At 37.2% G+C, this 21,645-nt stretch overlaps 1 pseudogene; it reads right to left on the reverse strand.

Moving 5' to 3' along the window:
- Positions 1-2,767: 2,767 nt before the first annotated feature.
- LOC148213550 (G patch domain-containing protein 4-like) overlaps positions 2,768-21,645 on the reverse strand; it is a 65,631-nt pseudogene continuing 46,753 nt past the window's right edge.

A 21,645-nucleotide genomic window follows, 5' to 3' on the forward strand; every position in this document is an offset into this window, starting at 1 on the left:
AAGGAAATAATGAGAAAGAAGGAAAGCTCATCAGAGTGTTGTGTAGAATTAGAATTGTTTGATCAAAAGTGAAAGAATCAGTAAAAGAATCACTTCAGTTTACCAGTTTGCAGCACCTGCACAGTACTATTTGGAAAGTATAATCTGTTTTCTTACATGAGATTATTCAGGTGTGATCCTGTTTGAATATTTAAAGCTGTCTCCCACACATAACGGAACATCTGAAAAAAATCACTGTAAAATTCTTTATTGCTGAACTTCTTTATTGCTACAAGTATTACACTCTTTTCTTTGGTTTACCTTCAAAATGTGGCTTACCTATCCAAATGTGCATGTTTACGAAGGGAAAATTAAATTAGTCCTAGTGTAAGTTCGTAAGAAATTACTTGTGCTACAGCTCGTATAGACCCTATGTCTGGATATTTTGAATGTGATGATCATCCTGATAATAGAATTGCAAATGTGAACGTGCCTGATATAGTTGTAATAAATAGGAAGCCAGGGCTTGGTATAGGCACTCAAGTGGTTAGTGCGAGTATTAATGCTATGATTGCTCCTTTGGTCCTGAATCCTTCCTTAGTAGTTGCTATTTGTGTTATGGAAAAAAATGACTTCATACAAGACTTTCTCTCAGTGCAAATGGCTTCAGCTACAGGAGAAATTTCTCAGGACCAGAGCAAAGGAGGAAGATTAAGCTACTCATCCAATGTGCTATGATCCTTACAAATGTGACCTCTTCCCACCAGTTGGACTTCGTGTTTAAAAACCATGGACCATAAATACAGAGAACACCATTAATACAGATTTGTGTTTTACTTGATCAGTAACCAGTTCATTTGCCTTTGTGGACCTCAAGAAACTTCTGGACCAAGACTAACAGGATAAAGAAATGTTGCTTTGCAACTCCAATAAAATGAAGGATTGGACCTGAGAAGCTTCTGTTTCAGATTGTTGGAGAAATTTGGGAGGGAATGTGTTCAAATAGAGAAAGCTGCAATGTATTATTGGTGATGCAGGAGGTCCAGTTTTGTAAGCTACAATTCTGAAGACTTGAGATCAAATTAATATATGCCTTGTATCTTTTATTGGTTTATTATATTATTTCTACTTGCACAGTGCCCTTGAAAAAGGAATATTTTCTGAAATGTGTTTGGCAAATAAGCACTTTTTTTTCCTGGCATTTAGGATTCTTTCCTTGCACTGGTCATTGACCATAATAAATTTTCTTTTTGTGTATTCATTTATTTATTCAATTTATATGGCTACCCATCTCAAACATATCACTCTGGGTGGCTAGCATAGAATAAAAACAAGAAAAAAAGTTCATAGCAAAGAACAGTTGTTGATTACTTCCTCATCTACTTCAGTGCCTGCCTCCCCCTTTCATGTGTTCATTATGTGGAAGGTCAGAAAAAAATTCCATAGAAATGTGGTTTAATGCCCCTGCAGGGAGGGATGTAACAGACCAGCTGTCTTATTGATTAGAGATTTTGCATGATGGCTGTCAACCTTCCTAGGTGGACCAGACAGAAACATGACCAGATGAGGTCATTCAACTTTATTCTAAGACTACATTTGCAGAATCTTGCAAGTCTGAAAGTACAAATCTCCCTCTGTCTCTTTTTACAGACTGATAAGTTAGGTGGTTAGAAGATGCTTTCTGAGTTTCTTTCTGTTACTGTTATGCAGCTGCAGGCTCTCTCCCCTCTTATCTGATCATTCCCTAGGTAGAATCTCTTCCCCCCATCTTCCAAGGTCACTTCCATATACCATGACAATGGCAGGTGTTGCAATAAGAAACATAAACCTTGACCACAAGGTCACCAAAATCATGGAACAGGAGGTAAATAATTTTAAGTACTCTAAAACGTCTACCTGGCTGGCTGTTATTGCAATTGCAGAACATCCTTCCCTAGAGAAGGAGACATGTACAGTTGGCCATTATCTCACAGTTCTCCACATTCCCAAGAAATAAGGGAGGGTGAATGGGGGTTTCCATGAAGATCATTCATGTATAGAAGGATTGTGCTGTTACTATGTGCAAATTTGCTTGATGAAAACAAGACTATACCTTCCAGCTCCTACTGTTTCATGGGTCAAAGCTGACATCAGAGATTTGGGAAGAGGGGGGCAAAGATTTCAGGTTGCAGGATGGAGGGTAATCATAGAATGTTCCAGCTTCTATGATAAAACATAGAATCATAGAATATTCCAGTTTATATGATAAAACAACAGCTTGCTTGTTCTACAAACTAGGGATATAGGTGATGCAAGACTAAATTGTTGCTACCTGAGCTAGCATTATGTGAATGTTTGAAAAAAAAATGTAGATGTTTAACATTTTTATGATCTATTTGAAGTTCATCAGAGTATGAATTCTCTTCCAGGATGTGATGCAGTGTTGAAAGATATCTCTGACTGTTAACGGAAACTTGCTAATTATCTCTCTATCTATCTATCTATCTATCTATCTATCTATCTATCTATCTATCTATCTATCTCTCTCTCTCTCTCTCTCTCTCTCTCTCTCTCTATCTATCTATCTATCTATCTATCTTCACCCTTTCCAACCTGATGTACTCCTTAGTGAAGGAAATCAGCCAATCCTTGGTCTGATAAAAAGAGGACTGGAAATTGAAAACAGCCTTTCTGCTTCTGGGACAGTAGCAGGATGGTTTTGAGCAGGACTGAAACTCCAACTTTCAGCTCACTGGCCCAGGAGGCATTTCCCCTTCTGCCCCATCCGGCTGCCAAGCTCTGGGCTTCCCTAGTGCCTCTTCATCTCTTTGGCATTCTTCTTCTTCTTCTTCTTCTTCTTCTTCTTCTTCTTCTTCTTCTTCTTCTTCTTCTTCTTCTTCTTCTTCTTCTTCTTCTTCTTCTTCTTCTTCTTCTTCTTCTTCTTCTTCTTCTTCTTCTTCTTCTTCTTCTTCTTCTTCTTCTTGGGCTTGGCCTTGATGCAGGCCCCCTCTGTCTGATTTTTCTTTGTAGCACCCACAATTTTGCTTCTTTTGCTGGGGGGCATCTTCAGTCCTTCCTTCTGCTGGACGCAGCTAGCCAAGAAGGCCTTTTCCTGCTCCTCCCGCTGCACTAGATTTGCCCTCATTGTGAGGCTGTGCCGAGCCCCCTTGTGGACAGTTCTTCCCCCACAGGCCTGGAACAGTTGCTCATTGGTCAGCCTCCTTACCATGGAGAAGTCCATTTTCTCCTCCTCTTGGTCTGAGAAGGACATGGGGTCCTCTGTGCCATATATCAGGGTGGCTGCCTTCACAAAGTGGCCATAGAGCATGTTCCCCTCCTGGGACTGGCATGGTTGTTTACTTGTTACTGGTCTGAATTTACATGGTCTCTTGGAGTTCCTTGGGCTAGGCCTGACAGTATCCCACAGTCACATGGGAACCATGAGGAGGAGGCAAGGAAGACAGCAACATCCAAGTACCACCAAAGGGTAAGACAGGTCCTGAAGAGACAGCTCAATGGGAAGAACAAGATCCACGCCATCAATGCGTATGCCCTGCCCGTCATCAGATACCCTGCTAGTATAGTGAGCTGGCCAAAGACGGACATGGACACTACCGATGTGCAGACCCGGAAGCTCCAGGGAAGTTTCCACCCCAAGTCCAACACCCAGAGACTGTACACCAGTTGGAAAGAGGGCAGGCAAGGTCTGGTGAGTGTCAAAGCCACTGTCCTGGATGAAACCCAAAACATCCAGGAGTATATCAGTAAGATGATACCCAAAGATGAGCTGTTGAGAGAATGCCTGAGGCAGCAGCAGACATGGGAGGAAGTTCAAGCAGAGGAAGTCCCATGGCAAGACAAGACCCTGCACGGGAAGTACCATCGACAGATAACTGAAGTGGCGGACATAGGGAAATCCTATCAGTGGCTGGAAAGGGCTAGACTAAAAGACAGCACTGAGGCACTAAGCACTGATCATAGCAGCACAAGAACAGGCACTAAGCACCAGATCCATAGAAGCAGAGGTCTACCATGCTAGACAGGACCCAGGTGCAGATTGTGCAAAGAGGCCTCAGAGACAGTCCAACACATAGTGGCAGGGTGTAAGATGCAGCCAGGAACAGCAAATACTGCACAAGTAGCTGGCATTGTGTACAGGAACATCTGCACAGTGTATGGGCTAGACCCCCCCAAGTCCAGATGGGAGATTCCACAGAAGGTCCTGGAGAATAACAGGGCTTCTTAGCCCTGTGGGACTTCCAGATCCAGACGGACAGGCAGGTACTGGCCAATCAACCAGACATCATGGTAGTAGACAAAGACCTGAAGACAGTGGTAGTGATAAATGTAGCAGTGCCATGTGACAGCAACATCAGGAAGAAGGAGTATGAGAAGCTGGAGACGTACCAGGGCCTGAAGGAGGAACTAGAGAGGATGTGGAAAGCAAAGGCCAAAGTGGTCCCAGTGGTGATAGGAGCACTCAGGGCTATGACTCCTGTGCTGGGAGAGTGGCTCCAACAGATCCCAGGAACAACATCAGAGCTCTCTGTCCAGAACAGTGCAGTGCTAGGAACAGCTCAGATACTATGCAATCCTCAAATTCCCAGGCCTCTGGTAGAGGACCCGAGAATGAGGAAGACATGTACCACCCATAGGGGTGAGAGGGGAATTTACACACACACACACACACACTGTATATGTATATATATCTCAGCCAGCAGTATCTAGAATACAAGGCAGAAGGCTTTCTTCTAAGCTCTCAACTACCTGGAGAAGATTGCTTCCAAAGCCAAACCAGAAAGAGGTGTATTGGATCTGAATGGCAGAAGAGGGATTGAGTAGCAAAGGTCTGTGTGAGATAAAGGTGTGTTGGGCACTGGAAACCCATTGGAATAGGCCCCCTTGTATGTTTGGTGCTTGTATCTTCAGAATAAATCAAAAGTCATCCATATAAACCAGCAGAGCTTTGTCCAATACTGCATGAAAAATATTTTCTTTCTTCCTTTCTTCCTTCCAGGTAGGGCCTCCTTAAAGTGGTTGACTAAAGTTAGTTCATCCCAGCCCACATTCTGGGGAAGAAGTTGAAAATCAGCTATGCATGCCTACCTTGTCATAAGCATCAGATCTCCCCTATTTGACGGGGGTCATCAAAGGCAATTTTCACTCTGGCAATGAGGTTAGTATAATTTTCCATATGTAGGCTCTTCTGTTGCCCATTTTGCAGCTCTCCAGTTAAAAGGCCAAATATAAAATCTATTCGGGAACAACTTGTGGAACATTCTCCTCATCTCAAGTTGATATGGAACTGCATTGAGTAATGAAGGTTGCAAATGTCTTGGACTTCTCATCATACTTGTTAGGCAAGGAACCGGATGATGATAGAGCAACAGTTGAAGCTCCTGCTGTGGCAGGAGATCCCAGTTCCTAAGGTGAGTGCTACAGCAGCTGATGGAAGTTGGGCATGCTCCATTTGTTGCAATGGTTGGTTCATCATCTGATGTGAATAGTCACTCAGGATTGCCACCTGTTTCTGATGCTGTGACGCAATTAATACAGGAGCAAGGTACTAGTGACCTTGTTGGCAATTAGCAGTGCTGCAAGAGGTTGAGCGTGGTTTGGATTGAGGAACGTGAAATTATTTTTTATTCTCATAAAGGTGGAAAAAGGAATTGCCAGATTTACTGTCAGGCTTTTCTCACTCTATTCTAGCCTAGAAGCCATGCAGCAAGTGATTTAAGGATGGATCTCCTTTCGTACATAGATGAATTGCAAGAAAGCTGTTAAAGAGCAAATCTGAGAACTGCTAAGTGTAAAATGCAAGCCTTATTTATATCAGAAACAAGATTTAATGATTGTTCCTCTTTTTTTCCTGGCAGAACAGTGCAACAGGCTGAGACTATCGTGTTTTCCAGAGGAGTAGTGACCACCGGTCTCTTTTTATTGTAATGAGTCAATCAGGTCTCAGGCTTTTTGCCTCTCACCGAGTATTTATATATCCTAATAGGATCTTTGAAAATAACTTTTGGGGATTATATTTGTATTTATTAAATATGGTTTGGTGTTTCTTGAACAGAGGTGTCCCCATGTCACTAGAAAAAAACAGATTTGACATCAAGGGCCAAAGCAATTTGGCAAACACACTTTAACTAAATCCGCTCTGCAAATCTCAAGAAGGTCTTTGGATTAAACTCTAAATTCTTATGTGGAACACTTTCCTTTCTTATTAATTCTTTGCAGCATGTTGTTTTTCAGCTAGCTGGTGTAAATCTATCTATATCTATATCCATATTTATCTAAAGCTTGTAAAATTAGAGTGAAATCTAAAATTGAAATATAAAAAGTGTCATGCTTTAAAAGCCCAATTTTCAAGCATGCATATGAAATGGCCTCAGGCATTCGAATTTTGGTAATGTTTTATGCTTATTCACAGTTGTATTTTTGCCCTGCATCAAATAGCGTTGTTAATTCCTTGATTGGAGGAGGAAAAAAGTGATTTCTTTTGATCAGTTTGGGCCTCTGAACAATTGTTTTCCCCAAGTATAATAATTTTGTATACTTAATACATCTTTTAAAAAATTGTAGAAGGCAAATTGATGGAACATCATCTTTCATTACACTTTTTATATTTCAATTTTAGAAGCTAAAAGATGTAGGCACATGAAACAGAATATCAATCAGTGCAATAAATCATGACCTATATTTCCTTTCTCCCTAATAACTTTTGTTCATTTAATTTTATTTACTAAGGCCACACACTCATCAATGACTCTGGGTATCTTACAGATTTAAATTAGTTAATAGTGATAAAATAACAATAAAAATAACACAAGAACAACAACATGACTACATTGCAGGGAAACAGATTCAGTTAATCAATTATATCTTAATGTCTTAATTCACACATCTGCCTGACCTAGTGCCTGTGGGAACAGCCAGTTATCTAATTGGACTATTTGCTCATGTGCTCTAAGGACATTTGAATATATTTGATGCCACATCATTTGTGAAGTGGATTACATTGTATTTTGACCACAGTTCCACCACCCCTTGGAGTAATATTATTAAATTACCTATTCTGTGTTTTCCCCCTGCATCACATTCTACTTCAGAAATATTGTCACAGACAACTTCAGAAATATTCACGTTATAATCATATCCATTTTAAAATCTACAATACCGTTTTGATTACTGAACCAGAGTGCAAATTTGACTTTTCAGGCAGTAGAGTTTGCAGCAAATTGTTTCACAATCTGCATTACTTTGCTTTGGTAGCTGTTAAGGAATAAGTTAACAATGACAATAAAACATACTTTAAATCTTTAAATGGATCACATTGTACAGACTGAAAGACTGTGTAAACATGGAGGATATTCAGAGAAATTCAGTTTAATTTAATTTTTTAAATTATGGGGTAACTTAAAAAATCAGTGGAACAACCTCTCTATTTTAGCAGTCTATTTACTTGTTAAATTTATACAGCAAGCCATCTCACACAAAGTGACTCTGACGGCATACAATAAAACCAGCAATTAAACAGTTCAATATGACAAAGTGGTTTTGAACTCTCAAATGTATTTGTTCAGCCAAATTCACAAGATGTCAACATGTTCCAGCATTAAAGAACCCATAGTAAATGTATTCTGTTCTTAACTAATTGCAATTTGGAATTTCAGCTTCTATATCCACATCTCAAACACTGCCATGTGTACAGTATGGATGGACAAAGTATTGCTGCAACTCTTCTTATCCTTCCACTAGCCAGCAATGCATTTTTCTGTTTCAGATAAGGAGCATTTGCACTTTACAGCCATAGAAGTGTCAGAGTTCACTATCCTCAGGACCATCTACTACCCATTAGCTGGGCTAATATAAGACGCTAAATCAATATGTGAAGTGCTTCTGTTTTGTGGCCTCAGCCAGTAAGGTCTGTAAACCAGAGCTTATTGTTTGAACGGTTTTGAATTATTCAGAAAACTATGGATAAGTAACCATAGATCTCTGTGTTCTAGAGAATCTGTCTGGACTGTTAAAGGGATCTTACTGATTTTTCAGTCCCAGACTTGCAAGGCTCAGTATTTGGAGGAATCCTCATCTAAGTCTTCTACAGATGTTACAATAGCCAGTGGCTGGAAGGTATGGTAAAACAACTTCTCTTTCAACATCCAACAATATGTAGGCATTAAAAATGTGTATCGGATGGGCTATATTGATCACTGGAGTTAATATCAGTTCTGGTACTAAAATCAATGCCATGGATTCCTAAATGACAGTATTCACTTATTAAGCTTGTAGCATGTTCATGTTTTAAACTTGTTTGCATTCATAACTGTTCATACTTACTTTCCTTTATTGATTTTCATCTTGTTTTCCTATTTATTTTACTTTAGCAGATTATGGATGCACAATCTATAAGATCTAGTACCCTAGTTTTTTGGGTTTTTTTGTGGGGGGGGAATAGAAACTTTTACATTATTTATGATTCATTCAAGATGAGCAAGAAAATACAGATAGACAGAACAGTCTATTTCTGGTAAGGGTTCCTTCTGCACGTGTTTATCCATAAATATATCCCATTTTATATTGATTTTTGGTATTTTTAAAAATTAAATCTTTAACTAAATCACACATTTTGAATGATTTTTCTTTCAAAGCACACATTTCCAGGCATATTTTCGTATATTTTTGAGCTGTGAACTGAATCACACCTCTTGAAGATGTGCAAAATCTGATTTTTATCTGCACAGTACTACACTCTGTATACCGTCTGGCGTACAAATTTAGTAATAAATAAGCGAAACAAATTCTGATCTGCACCTCATTTTAAAGGAAAAATTGGAGGAGAGCTACTGAAGCTAAAGTCATGGTACGTGCACATATTGATTGAATATACATGTTTATGAATATATAGCTTAACACTTCAGAAATATTCTTACACACTTACCCTCCACTTTCCTCTAGGGATCTAAAACATTTCTTGTAAGGTAGGGTAGCTTGTTTAAATATCAGTATTATTTGTTTACTTCCAGATTGACTTAGCAGTCACTCAGCTGCACAGAGATCCATCTACTGGAGCTCACAGTGTAAAAGATGGCTCAAAGAAATTAAGATGGCTCTTCTTGTGACTGGCGGCTGAAGTTTAGGCTGTTCATTGATACATGTAACACAGTCTACTTGGATACAGGGAGCAAGTACATTTTATGGCAAACAGACACAGAGACGTTTGTCTCTATTGTGGTAGAAATTTTAGCTTGGACACCGCTGTCAGTTTTATTAGTCTGAGGTTGTTTATGTCTCTTTCCCAGAGAGTGTTGCTTATCCCCATCTATCTCATGAGCTTTGATAAAAGAAGAAAGTCTTTTAGTATGCTTATGAGCAAAAGCTTCAAAGCCACTCTTCAAGTGACTCCCAGTTTTCACTAATAGAAGCTAACTGCTCAAAAACTGAAGTAATTGTTTAGGCTACAAGAAGGCATTGCTTAGCTGTTCATTTGGTTGAGTCACCCTGCAAAAAGATCTTCCCCCAATCTGGCCTCCATGTTGCCTTGTTGTTTATGGATACACAGGATGAGTTAGAGAGAGGAGCAGGTGAGAAGGCTGGGAAGGAATTAAACCACTCAATTGGACCATCCTTTAAAGAGGCTGACAAGTTGGACAACTGTTGCTTTTCTATTTCTGTTTGAAAGTCCCATTCAAGCCCCACAAATCTGTTGGAGACTGGGATAGAAGTGAATGTAGAAGTAGGGATTGCTTTACCTATAGCTTCTGTGGGTAGACGGAATTCCTCAATTCTTGGTTATTCAACTGATTTAGAGGATAATTGCTGTCCAGGATTGGCTCCATTGCATTTTTTTTCCTTTTGTCCATCTTATGTAGCTTTTAATTTCCTCTCCTCTTCTTCCTTTCTGCTTTGTCTACTGCCTTTCTGTGTTCTTTCTTCCACCAGAAGATTAGCAGTTGTCTGCATAATTAATATAGCCTTCGGTGTCATCATATAAATAACAACTAAATAACAATTCTGAAGGCAGAAAGCACATAAAAGTTAGGGTTAACTGATCACCATCTTCATTTCTTCTGGATGTTAATGCTAGCAAAATGGACTCCACGGTAGAGTAACAAAAAATGGAGTGCACTAGTTAGTTACATTAAAAAATGTATCAGGGCCAGTTGTGTTAAAGACAATACATGATGGGAAGAGAACATTCTGAATAACAACAATATGGATTTTCTCACTTATTTTAAATACTTAAAGGAAAAAGGGGGAAAAGAGAGTGCAAGTATACAGGAATAACTTTGACACTGAATGGACTGGATTTAGACAAACCTCTGTAATATGGCTAAAGCTAGGGAAGGAATCAGAAGGTTTTACTAGCACAGGACTATATGTACATTGAAACAAAGCTTTTTTGGAACTGGAATTTATCAAAACAGACTAGCTCTTAAAGTATCATTTCAAATTGGTTTGGTTCCAAAACAATATAGGGTTGGGGTTTTGAGGGGAGATGTACAAATGGTAAGGTGGCCTTGATTAAAAGTGGAAGTAATTGCTTCCTTCTCATGGAGTGTCAAAGAAGGAGGGGGCACAAGGATTTGCATGAGTCTTAAGCTCATCTATAATTATTAACATAATGCTACATTATGCCCAAATCAGACCCCTGGATGTAGTTCAACAAATAAGCTGAGAGCTGGTGCATATATTTGGCTTTGCAACAAGTCTGGAGCTCTGCTAAGCAGTGGTTTGAGCAAATGATGGACAGAAGAAAAGTGAATCCATTACAGTACTCAACAGTCCCAAATTACCATGCTGTCACCTTTCTTTAAAGGAGCATAATGGTGCATTTGTACTTAATTTGAAAGTTGTTGGATCACAATGTCAGTGACTCATTATGCACGCATTTTCCCATTCATCTTGGGATTACATACATAAAAGCTTCATAAATCATATAGTCAGTTATTTTACACATCTCCACTATATATATATATTGTGTATACACACACATACACACATATGCGCACACGCACACACACATACAAAGCCATATTTAAATTCAATTGGAAATGCAACAAGGCTTCACAGCATCTTGTTTAATTAGGCATCAAGAAAGTTTCCTTAATAGTTTAATCAAATAAACATTTATTTGTTTATTTGTATGACATTGACATAAATCTGTGTTCAAACTGGCTCAAAATATGCACAATTAATAAAACAGTTATGACTATAGCTAGCTCACTAGCACATGCCCCAACTGTGGCCCCAGAAACAAAAAGGTATTACTACAACACTGAGTATCTTCTAACTAAATCTTCTAGCAATTTGATTATAGATATTTTGACATTTCTCAGCCTGAAGTTTGGATTTCCCCCCTTTTGGCAAATTCATGTTAAGAAACTGCTGAGATACTGACTTTTTTTTAAAAAATAAATATTCAATTTCATTTTTAAGTGAAATTTTATGGTGTTTTATGCAACATTTAGTCTCTCAAAGCACTTTTTTTCTTCTGCCATCAAAACAATGTTTTCCTCATTTACAAGAGCTGTAGCTTATGAGAGCTTACTTGAGTATCATAAATGTCTTCCTCTAAAAATCAGTATAAATCAGTTACCCTTGCTATCAACAGTTCCTCTCTCTTTGCCTTCTAGTGAATGCCAAACAATGGAATCATCTTGCAAATTTCTATAAATGTTTCAAAATATCAGTAGATTATTACTAATGAATCAGAATATAGAATGAAATGTTATATAACACAATTTCTCATAGTTAGAATTTATATCCTTTGACATATTATCACTTCTAATAGAAACTATGATCAACATCAATTTAATCATGCAGTTAATTATTGGGTTCTCTCTCTCTTTGTCTCTCTCTCTCTCTGTCTCCCTCTCTTTCTCTCTCTGTGTGCAGTTGCTGAAAAAACCAAAGAACTCTAAAACATAAAATAAAGTAATAAGCTACCCTAATCCATGCAAAGACGTTGTCTCCATCATACTTTCAAACGAAATTATTTTAACTATATTGCATTGTGATATAGGAAAGGAACAGGGCTCCAAGGTCTACTGTAACAGAGGACAGGAACAGTGCTGGTTCAAATCTATCAGAAAATATCCAATTGCTAATTCCCATTTTAGAGCTTGATTTGTTAATCAAGTTTCTGATTGCATGCTGTGTGATGGAATTTATAGTCTTTTACAATTATACCAATATTATACTTATAGTATTATTATAATTATATTACACTTATACTAATGATAACTTATTTTTGGACATGGATTTTTGGTGTTCTTAGTATCTGAATTAGACTGATTCAAAGAATATCAAATAAATCCTGTATGATTTTCAGTAAAAATGAAATGATTCAATCTACAATGGATGCTGTCATAACATGGATGGGCAATCATACTTGATATCTACTAACATTCCTTATTTTATCTGCTCAAAAGCACCTAAAATATAAGTCTGAGAAAGATGTGTTCCTATATTTCAGAAAAGTAAGTTCTCCCAAAGGATATGGTAGAGTCATCAAATGTTAGGGTTATTCAGTTCTTTGGATTAAAGGCAAAAACTTACTTGGGGAGCCTGGAAGATAAGAATGTAACACCTGCTTGCAACTTCTTAAACTAAACACATTTTTTTTTCCTGGAACCATATGGGAGTTAGCCGGTGTGTGATCCTGGGAAACAAACAGCATAGCTGCTTTAATGAGTTGCAGACTATGTATGTTTCCACTCATATGCTCTAAAGCACCTTTGTGGAGTCCATAGCATTGTGTAGCCCTTTTGCCTTTTACCGGCTGATAGGAAAAAATCATATAAAAAGCTCCATAGATTAGTAAAAAGTGTGAACAGCAATGAATGTTGATTTTGCAGCATTTTAAAATTACAAATACATTGATATTTTGGAATAATAGGTGAAAAACTGCAACACTGCTGTAGACCTAAATGATGCATAAGAACTGTAGGAGTTATAACAGCTGTCATACAATAACAATAAAATCATATTGCAGGCTAGGATATTGGAAGGCTGACTGGGGAAATCTGGTGTATAGAATTGCAGCCTGTCATTATTTTTGCACTGCAACATCCATTTAATAATGCTGAGGATGCCTCAGAAAACATATATTTTTTGTTACTACGGTTGACGAATCTGCCTCGGTACCCAAGCAGATCTTTAAAGTTCTTTAACTAAAGAACAATCTGCATAAGTATATAAGCCAAAGACAAATCTAGGATGAAGTGAAAGGATTATCTGAAGGTTCACATGACAGAAAATATTTTATGCAAATTTGCCTAAAAGGAAAAACAATAAGAACAGGGTTAATAAAATAACATATCAATGGAATATCTGGTTAAACAGATTTAAAAAATACAGTTTTCATCTTCAGAGCTAGAAACTAGCAAAGGACTAAGAGAAACAGGTGAGTCGTCTGAAATAAGGCATTCCTTGCTTTCATACCCTATTATACTGATTCATTTGTTTAAATGGATTGAAAACATTTCAAATTAAGTATAATTCAATTTATGCATCTAGTAAGTGGCAAGCCTAATGTTGAAATAAAATAACAAGGCCACAAGGATACACTTCAGCAGAGTTTCTGCCAGGAATGCCTCATTCATTAGTGGGGAGAGTATCCAACTACAATGAAAAAAATACGTAAATATGTATTTATTTGATTTACAACCTACCTTTTCTACATGAACTCAAGGCTGCTTACATGGGAATCTCCCGTAATTGATTCCACAACAACAACCCTGTGAAATGAATTGCCTGAGAGAGTGTGTCTATCCCAAAGTCACCCAATGACTTTTCTATAGTTAAAGCAGGACTTGAATCTGAGTGTCCCCAAACTTAATCTAATGCCTTCACCCTTACATGACACCATGGCTTAACACACACAATTCCTGGGCTGCATATTTTTTGAGTATCAAGAACTGTGACTCTTTTTGTAAAGAGGGAAAAAAAAAAAAATGAAACAGCCTTTGAACAGGTACCCTGAAATTCCAGAGCCTCTTTTTTATGACTAAATTTTGACAGCAGGTTTGCCAAAAGTTTTCATGGAAGTCCTAAAATAGCTTCCATGTGGTTTAAACATGGAACATCCCGGTTAGAGTTTAAATTTTTGGACCACCCATGTTTGACTTAGATAATCCAACCTGCATTGTCATCTCAATCACTGCAGCTCATGGTCATCAAAAAGTTCTGGCTTGGTTGGTATCCATCTCTAGTTCAGATATTGCAAATCCAAAACCAAAAACAAACAAACCTTAATTTTCTATTTCAGTACATTTAAACACACACACACACACATTCTCTCTCTCTCTCTCTGATATACTTCCATTTTGTGACTTTAAATAACTTCCCAGGATCCATATACAATCAACTTGAGCAGAATAATAATTTGTATCCTGCTTTTTCTCTGAGAACTCAAGATGGTTTTCATACATCTAATTTCATTTCTTTAACACCATTCTGTGGTGTTGGAATAACAGATAGTGACTTGCCCAAAGTTACTGAAGGACCTCAGAAGTCAGATGGGGGCTTATTATTCAAACTATACAAATTGTTCTCAGAATCACAAGGAAAAACAGTAAGGCTTAATCACATCTCTGAAACAGAATAGTCTCTCTGAGATGACCATCTGCCTTTGATTTGTATGGTAACTTATACCTTCTTCACCAGCCCTCAGTCAGGACTGCAGGCAGTAGAAGAACATTTCCCCAGCCTTGATGCCTTCCAGTTATGTGGACTTTAACTTCCAGAATTGTCAGCAATAACCGCCTTGTCTGAAAAATTATTCCACACATTTGGAGGACACCTGGCACAGAAAATCAGAATTTTCAGAGGCATAGTAATTTGTATTATCCCTATGGAAAAAATTAAACGAACTATGCACCTTATCTAAATCCAAATGATTTTCCTTGATGGTATATCAACACTAGCGAGGTGGATTGTTCCAAAAGTTTCAACTTGCCCATAGGAGTTCTGTACTCCATGGCAACCACAGAACAATACTGATTAAAAGAAAAGAAAAGAAAAGAAACAAGAACAACTCAGATTGAAATGGGCGGAAATTGAACAGATGCAAGAAAGCTTTCAGGACAAAGAATATATCTGCTAGCAATCGCATGAGAGAGAGGATACTATTAATCTGCTTCTGTATGGTTCGCACAGATCAACACAAAACAGTGCCAGTAATCCAATCCTCTTATATTCATGTATGTCCACTACTTCAGACACTGAGCAGAAAATAGTTATATGCTAGGATTAATTGTTTGTGCTGAATAGAGATAATTATTTTCATGCTGCTACACATGGCTTACTGGCTGGTCCTAAAGAAAAAGAGGCACATTAAGGGCCTATTGTTTGTCCACTGATGCTACTCACAACATTTTTGTGAAGTCACTATGTATTAATGTATATTAACAGAAGAGTAAGTGCTGTTTGGCACAAAATACTATAATACAAACTGATTTAGTGTCATAGTCTAGAGACTCCAACAATATTACAAAATAATCAAAAACATAAGAACAAAAATCATTTTAAAAAAATTAAAAACAATAAAAACTGTAAAAAGAAACATTAAAAAAACATAATATGCAGGAGAGAGCACTCAATTTCCCTAGCAATGCAGCCACTTTGTAGGCTCCATGCCCATGTTGCCAGAACCCCAGGGGAGACAGCAAAGCCATGTCTTCAAGTCCTTCTGGAAGGCCAGAAGGATCAGGGCCCAGGTGAACTCAGGGAAATGATACTTAGTACCTAAAGATCCACATTTGGAAAATGAATCCACTATTAGAATAAATGATAAAATAATTCATTTTACATTACCTGATAGCTTTTGGTCACACTGTATTGCAAACTAGACCTTCCACCCCACCACCCTGGGATACTGGGTTCAAAGACATGCTTGTTAGTTTCAAAGTCATGTGGTCAACTGTTCAGCAGAAATCACTCAGGCTGAGGTTTGGGGGGAGAATTATATATTTTTGTCCCCAAGAAGATTCAAGTTTACAGAAATTGAAGTTTCCGTTAGTAAAATGGGTGGCTAAATAATTGTTCCCTCACCCTTTTTCAGTGACAGAAAGAGAAGCAACACATTTTCTGTGAGACATACAGTATGTATGCAGTTAATAATGCTTTGTTTCTGTGAGGTTACAAAAATGTCTTCCTTTTTATTTTTTAAGGTGCCTTTAATAGGGAGAGGAAGGGGAAATCATATCCAAAATGTGTTTAGCAACTGGGGAGATATATGGAACACTCCAATGCAAGTTAGTTCGTTATTTGTCTGGTGTAATCCCAAAAACAGATATGATTGCTTTAAGGTATTGCAGACAAGGGTCACCTTCATGCTCTCCTGTAGTCCAATGCACATTTGGAGATCACTGCACAGCCCTAGTATTTGCCATATGAGTTGCTGTGCAAAAGAGGTGATGTGGCTTCCTTACTTGATACAGTTCAAAACAGGTGCCTTTAGATTAATTTGAATTTTAGTGGAAATAATCAAATCAAAATTGGTTATTGCAATCAAAGATCAGCATATCGAGATAAAATAGAACAAAATAAATAAAACCAAATGATAAAATCAATCAAATAGAATTACTGGTCTAAGTCCAAACTTACACATTTGTCACATTTGCACCAGTTATGGTTGCATTTTCACTCGAGCCACACAAAATTTGGCTACCGTTTTAATGTCAGTTTATCTGATCCATTGATGGTGTTGATGGTAGTACAATTGAAAGAAGACGAGTGTAATATACTTCTGCCCTTCCTGGGAGATGTTGCTGCATAGTCATACGGGTAGGTCTAGATTAGTGTGGTTAATGAATCCCAAGATATGGTCACATTATTTAAATTTGCATTATTCAAAGTGATATTTCTATGGAAAATATGGTAATTGGTTCCAGCTCAATGAAAACAGGCAATGACAAATATTAACAAATATAAAAAACATAATTTTTTATACATAGATTAATTAGATATTACAGTAAGGGATAAAAAGAATATAGCTATAATTTAAATTAATGGTTAACAAAGTCACAGTGTGGTTATAGAAAGCAATTCTTAAAAAAAAATTCTACTGTAGATTTAGTCATTCCAACATCTTGTCTTGTTTTAGCGTTGCCATGACCATGTTCATGTTGTTCAATTACATCAAATTTTTGCACTACTACAATAACAAGCCTCTTGGATTTTTTTTAGAAATAACTTTATTAAAATTTTAAACAAGAAAGATAAAAATTAACATAAACTAATATTTAGAATAAAGAAAAGAAAGAAGTAAGGGAAAAAAGGGAAAGACAAAGACAAAAGTTCAGAAAAAGAAACTATAAAGAAGTGACTTCCAATTTTCTTTTACAGCAGTTGTAAGTACAAATAGAGTTATAACTACAAACCTCTTACTCTACGGTTATAGCATGATTTTCATTTTTTTTTAATCACCTATTGTTCTTCTAATCATCAAAACCATATATCAAAAGTTCATTTTTTTCCTGTTTCATGCAAAAAGTCTATAAGGGGGTTCCAGTTGCATTAAACTTACTTAATGTCTTTTCTCTCATTAAAGATGTCAATTTGGCCATCTCAGCAAGTACCATCATCTTCACCATCCGTTCCTCCATTATGGGTAATGTCAAATCTTTTTATCTTTGTGCATATAATAGTCTCGCTGCACAAAGACTTTTTTTCCCAACTGTTTATTGATACTGTACATCCCAAAAGAAACAGCTCTGGTTTTAATCATGTATTAATTTTTAAGATTTTGTGAATTACTGTACAGGTAGTCCTCAACTTACGACCAAAATAGTGGAAAATTCTTTGTTAAGCATTGTGGTTGTTAAGTAAGGCATCATATGACCACACCTAATTTTACAACCTTTTTTGTCATGGTCATTAAGCAAATCACTATGGTCATTAAATGAGACATCACATGACTATGACTTGTGACCTTCCCTGCTGGCTTCCCCATTGACTTTGCTTGTTAGAAGCTGGCTGGGAAGGTTACAAATGGTGATCAAGTGACCATAGGATGCTGCAACCATCATAAATGTGCGATGGTTGCCAAGTGCCCAAATCAAAATCACATGACCTTGGGGATGCTGTGACAGTCATAAGTGTGAGGACTGGTCGTAAGTCACTTTTTTTAGCACCATCATAACGTCAAATGGTTGCTAAATGAAAGATCATAAGTCAAGGACTACCTGTATGTAGCTTCTTTATACAACCACCAAGCATAGTAAAAAGTCCCCTCTTGTTTTTCACATTTCCAACATAAATTTGAAATACCTTTATACATTCTAGACATTTTTTCCAGTGACATATACCAATGGTACATCATTTTATAAAAAATGTCTTTAAGATTATAACATAATGCAGCAGTGCAGGGTTGCCAGTTTGCTTCTGGTCCAATTCAAGGTGATGGTTACAACTTTAAAGCCCTACATGGCACGGGACCTGGATATTTGAGGGACTGCCTCTCCCTGTTTACATCTACCCATCCCATCAGGTCTGGTAGGAGGGATATGTTGCAGGTCCCATTGGCCAGGGAGTTATGTTGGGTGGGATCTATGAGGAAAGCCTTTTCTGCCATGCCCCCCACCATGTGACATATCATTCCCCTAGATGGGAGGCTGGCCCCAACCCTGTTGGCCTTCCAGAAGGCCCATAACACATGGTTCTGCCAACTAGCTTGGGGATCCTATGATAGAGTGGAGCCTGCTAATAGCTATATGATAGTTAACTGAATGGACTCTCTGCTTTTCTGCCATTTTGCTTTTTTATTTGTTTTTATCTTGTTTCTATTTTAATTTAAATTGGTTGTTTTTAATGGTTCTTATACATTCTTGATTATTTTTATGTACGCCGCCCAGACTCACTAAATGAGATGGGTGGCTATACAAATGTGATTGAATAAACAAACAAATAAATAACATTTTGACAAACTTCAGTCAGATGCATTTGAAAATATAAACAGAAAATGGAGAGTCATTCCATTTTGCACTTTGCAGTATACACATCTAAAAACTTTCCCCCTTTATTTTCATCTTTTCCCATTTATACTAATCATAGGCTTTGGAACAAATATATCTCTGATAATTTTTTATTGACATTAACAAAATTAAATCAGCAATTAAACATGACCAGCATGTTTAATTTCAGACTGGAACATTAAACTTGTAGAGAATATTTAAGTTCTTAATTAGCAAGCTGACACATGGGAGTAAATTACACACTGTAACAATTAATGCCCAAATATTGACATATGAGTGGGGGAAATTACAGTATATAACTAATGAATGCACTCATGCACTCTTAAAAGTTGAAACATTCAGAATACATAAGTGATACAATGCAATTTGCTTTTGAATTAATTAATATCATAAACATTTACATTCATATCCTGCATTTTCATTCATGACTATGATTCCAGATTTACTTTCATGGAGAACATGGAAGGTATTGATTTGCTCTTATTTATATTGCAGATACAGTGCAGGTTTTGCAATGGGATTTGGGATTTATTTAATGTAGACCCCCGATAGACAGGTTTTCTCCAACTTGCATTGCCATAATATTTGAGAACTGATAAGCTACGAGCATATCGTTGTTGGATGTCTTTTCTACATTCTTTTTATTGCCATTCTTTAAAGGGGCTATAAATCTTTACTCGAGTGCTTCATAGATTTCACCCACACATACAATACCATAGAAGAGCACATCAAAACTCAAAGAAGCATTAATAAATAAAATAGCTCAGGAACAGCAACAGAGCTCCCTAAGGCTGAAATTTATATATTGTCCTGACAACTAACAAAGTTGTACACTAACTGTGCGAATCTTGAATACCTAAGAAGCAGCTCAAGAATCATAAAAAAAGAAAGAACTTTTTGCATCTTAAACCATGCAGGTCTTTAAAGTTCTATACATATCTTTGAATTGATTATGCTGATAATTGCATTTGCTGTTATACTATCGGTATGAGTTCCACCTTCCCACACTGCAGGAAGTATATCCCACTGTTTATCAAGTAGAAGCATCTTATTCCTAAAACATGAAGGACTATTTTAGTGAGGAATGGTATATAGTATCCAACAGTGGTCACCCAGCTACCCCAACTAATAAATCCTTATCCTCAGGTGAGATGGGCCAAGACCTTTTACCAAAGCACGTAAAGCTCCTATGAAATACAGAACCACAGACTTGCACAAAGCTTATGGCAAGTACCAGTGCATATCTGGACAGGTATGGTTTGCTAATTCATACTTATCTATAGTAAGATTTCCAGGAATCAAGTTAGTATAAGAAGTATAACTGATAAAACATGCTTCTTTCCTCAGATTCTCATTAAGAAATAATGTTTCTATTTGCCTGTCCCCACATCAAAGACAATGATTGCAAAAACTACCACCAAGAAAAAAGGAAGAAACACTTCTAATGCTAGCACATAGGTTGGCAACCCACTGGCCACAGCTGTGTAGCTCCCAGGCATTTTTGTGAATTCCAGCTCCTGCCCCCCCCCCCTTCTGGATTTTCTACCGAAAATCAGAGATAAGAGCAGTAGCAATAACTAGATATGACTTTCATAACTAGCTTTTAGGCAAGACAATTAAAGACAAGATTAATAACTGAGAATTTGCCTTCTCTTCTCTAAAAAAAAAAAGAAAGAAAGTTATTGGGGGCAAAAGTGCTTCTGGGGTCCACTTCACAAAGAACAGTTCTTGCTTTGAAGATACCTTCAACTTGAATAGCTACTTAATGCAACCCCGGTATAAAAATAAAGAATGAGATGAAAGGGATTTGAAGCAGTAAATCCACATTTAGTGCATTCCAGCTGCATTGTATTTGGGAGAGACATAACATGTCTCAGAATCTTTCCCATTATGGTCATAAGAACTATATTCTTATTAAAATTATGTTCATTTTAAAATTTATTTAGTATGGATTTTTATTCATACCATGGGTCTGTGTTTATTTCACATTAACAGAATGATACAATAATTGCATAGAAATGTTTTGTATAGAAATTATTTTCATTATGGGTTTGGTCTTTTCTCTAATTCAGAGAAGTCCAACATTTAAAGGCTGCATACTTCCATCTGCTGTAGTTGTTAATGTGGGGGGAACGAGAATAGGATAAACATCTAAGTGCTGTGAAAGAGAGAAAACAAACAGGGGCTGGTAGTGATTAGATTTAATGAGCTGAGACAGGTAGGGTTTGGATAATAAATTAACACTTTTCAGAATTGACTAAAAGTGTTTCACTGGTTAATGGGGAAATCCACGTCTGGTTAATGGGGAAATGCCACCAAGAGTCTGGCAACTCTTAAAGTTCTGTTTGAAGGTTCTTTCCCAGGTGTGTTCATCAGGCAGCAGGTCAAATCTTTTGCATGGTTTGTTTGACCTTGCATCTAACTTTTTTCCCCCATGCCACTCAATTTAACTTTTCTCTTATTTTAACAACTTTGGTGCTTGAAACAAGAACAGGGATAAAAAGGTTCACTTTTTATCTGCTGAAATTATCTGCTGAAAGCTAGTCTGCTGCTAGCAATTGAAATATGAATAATAATAATAATAATAATAATAATAATAATAATAATAAAGCACTACACAAAAATGGCTCTCTCAGGATTAATCCTACCATGCCAGAAATAAATCTGAATTGGTTTTCAGTTTTGTGCTATTAAACAAGCAAGGGTT

The sequence above is a fragment of the Python bivittatus genome, unplaced genomic scaffold (genome assembly GCF_059951505.1).
Source record: "Python bivittatus isolate LINGU-HERP-01145 unplaced genomic scaffold, Pbiv_v1 ctg000980_np1212, whole genome shotgun sequence".
In the NCBI taxonomy this organism is placed as follows: domain Eukaryota; kingdom Metazoa; phylum Chordata; class Lepidosauria; order Squamata; family Pythonidae; genus Python; species Python bivittatus.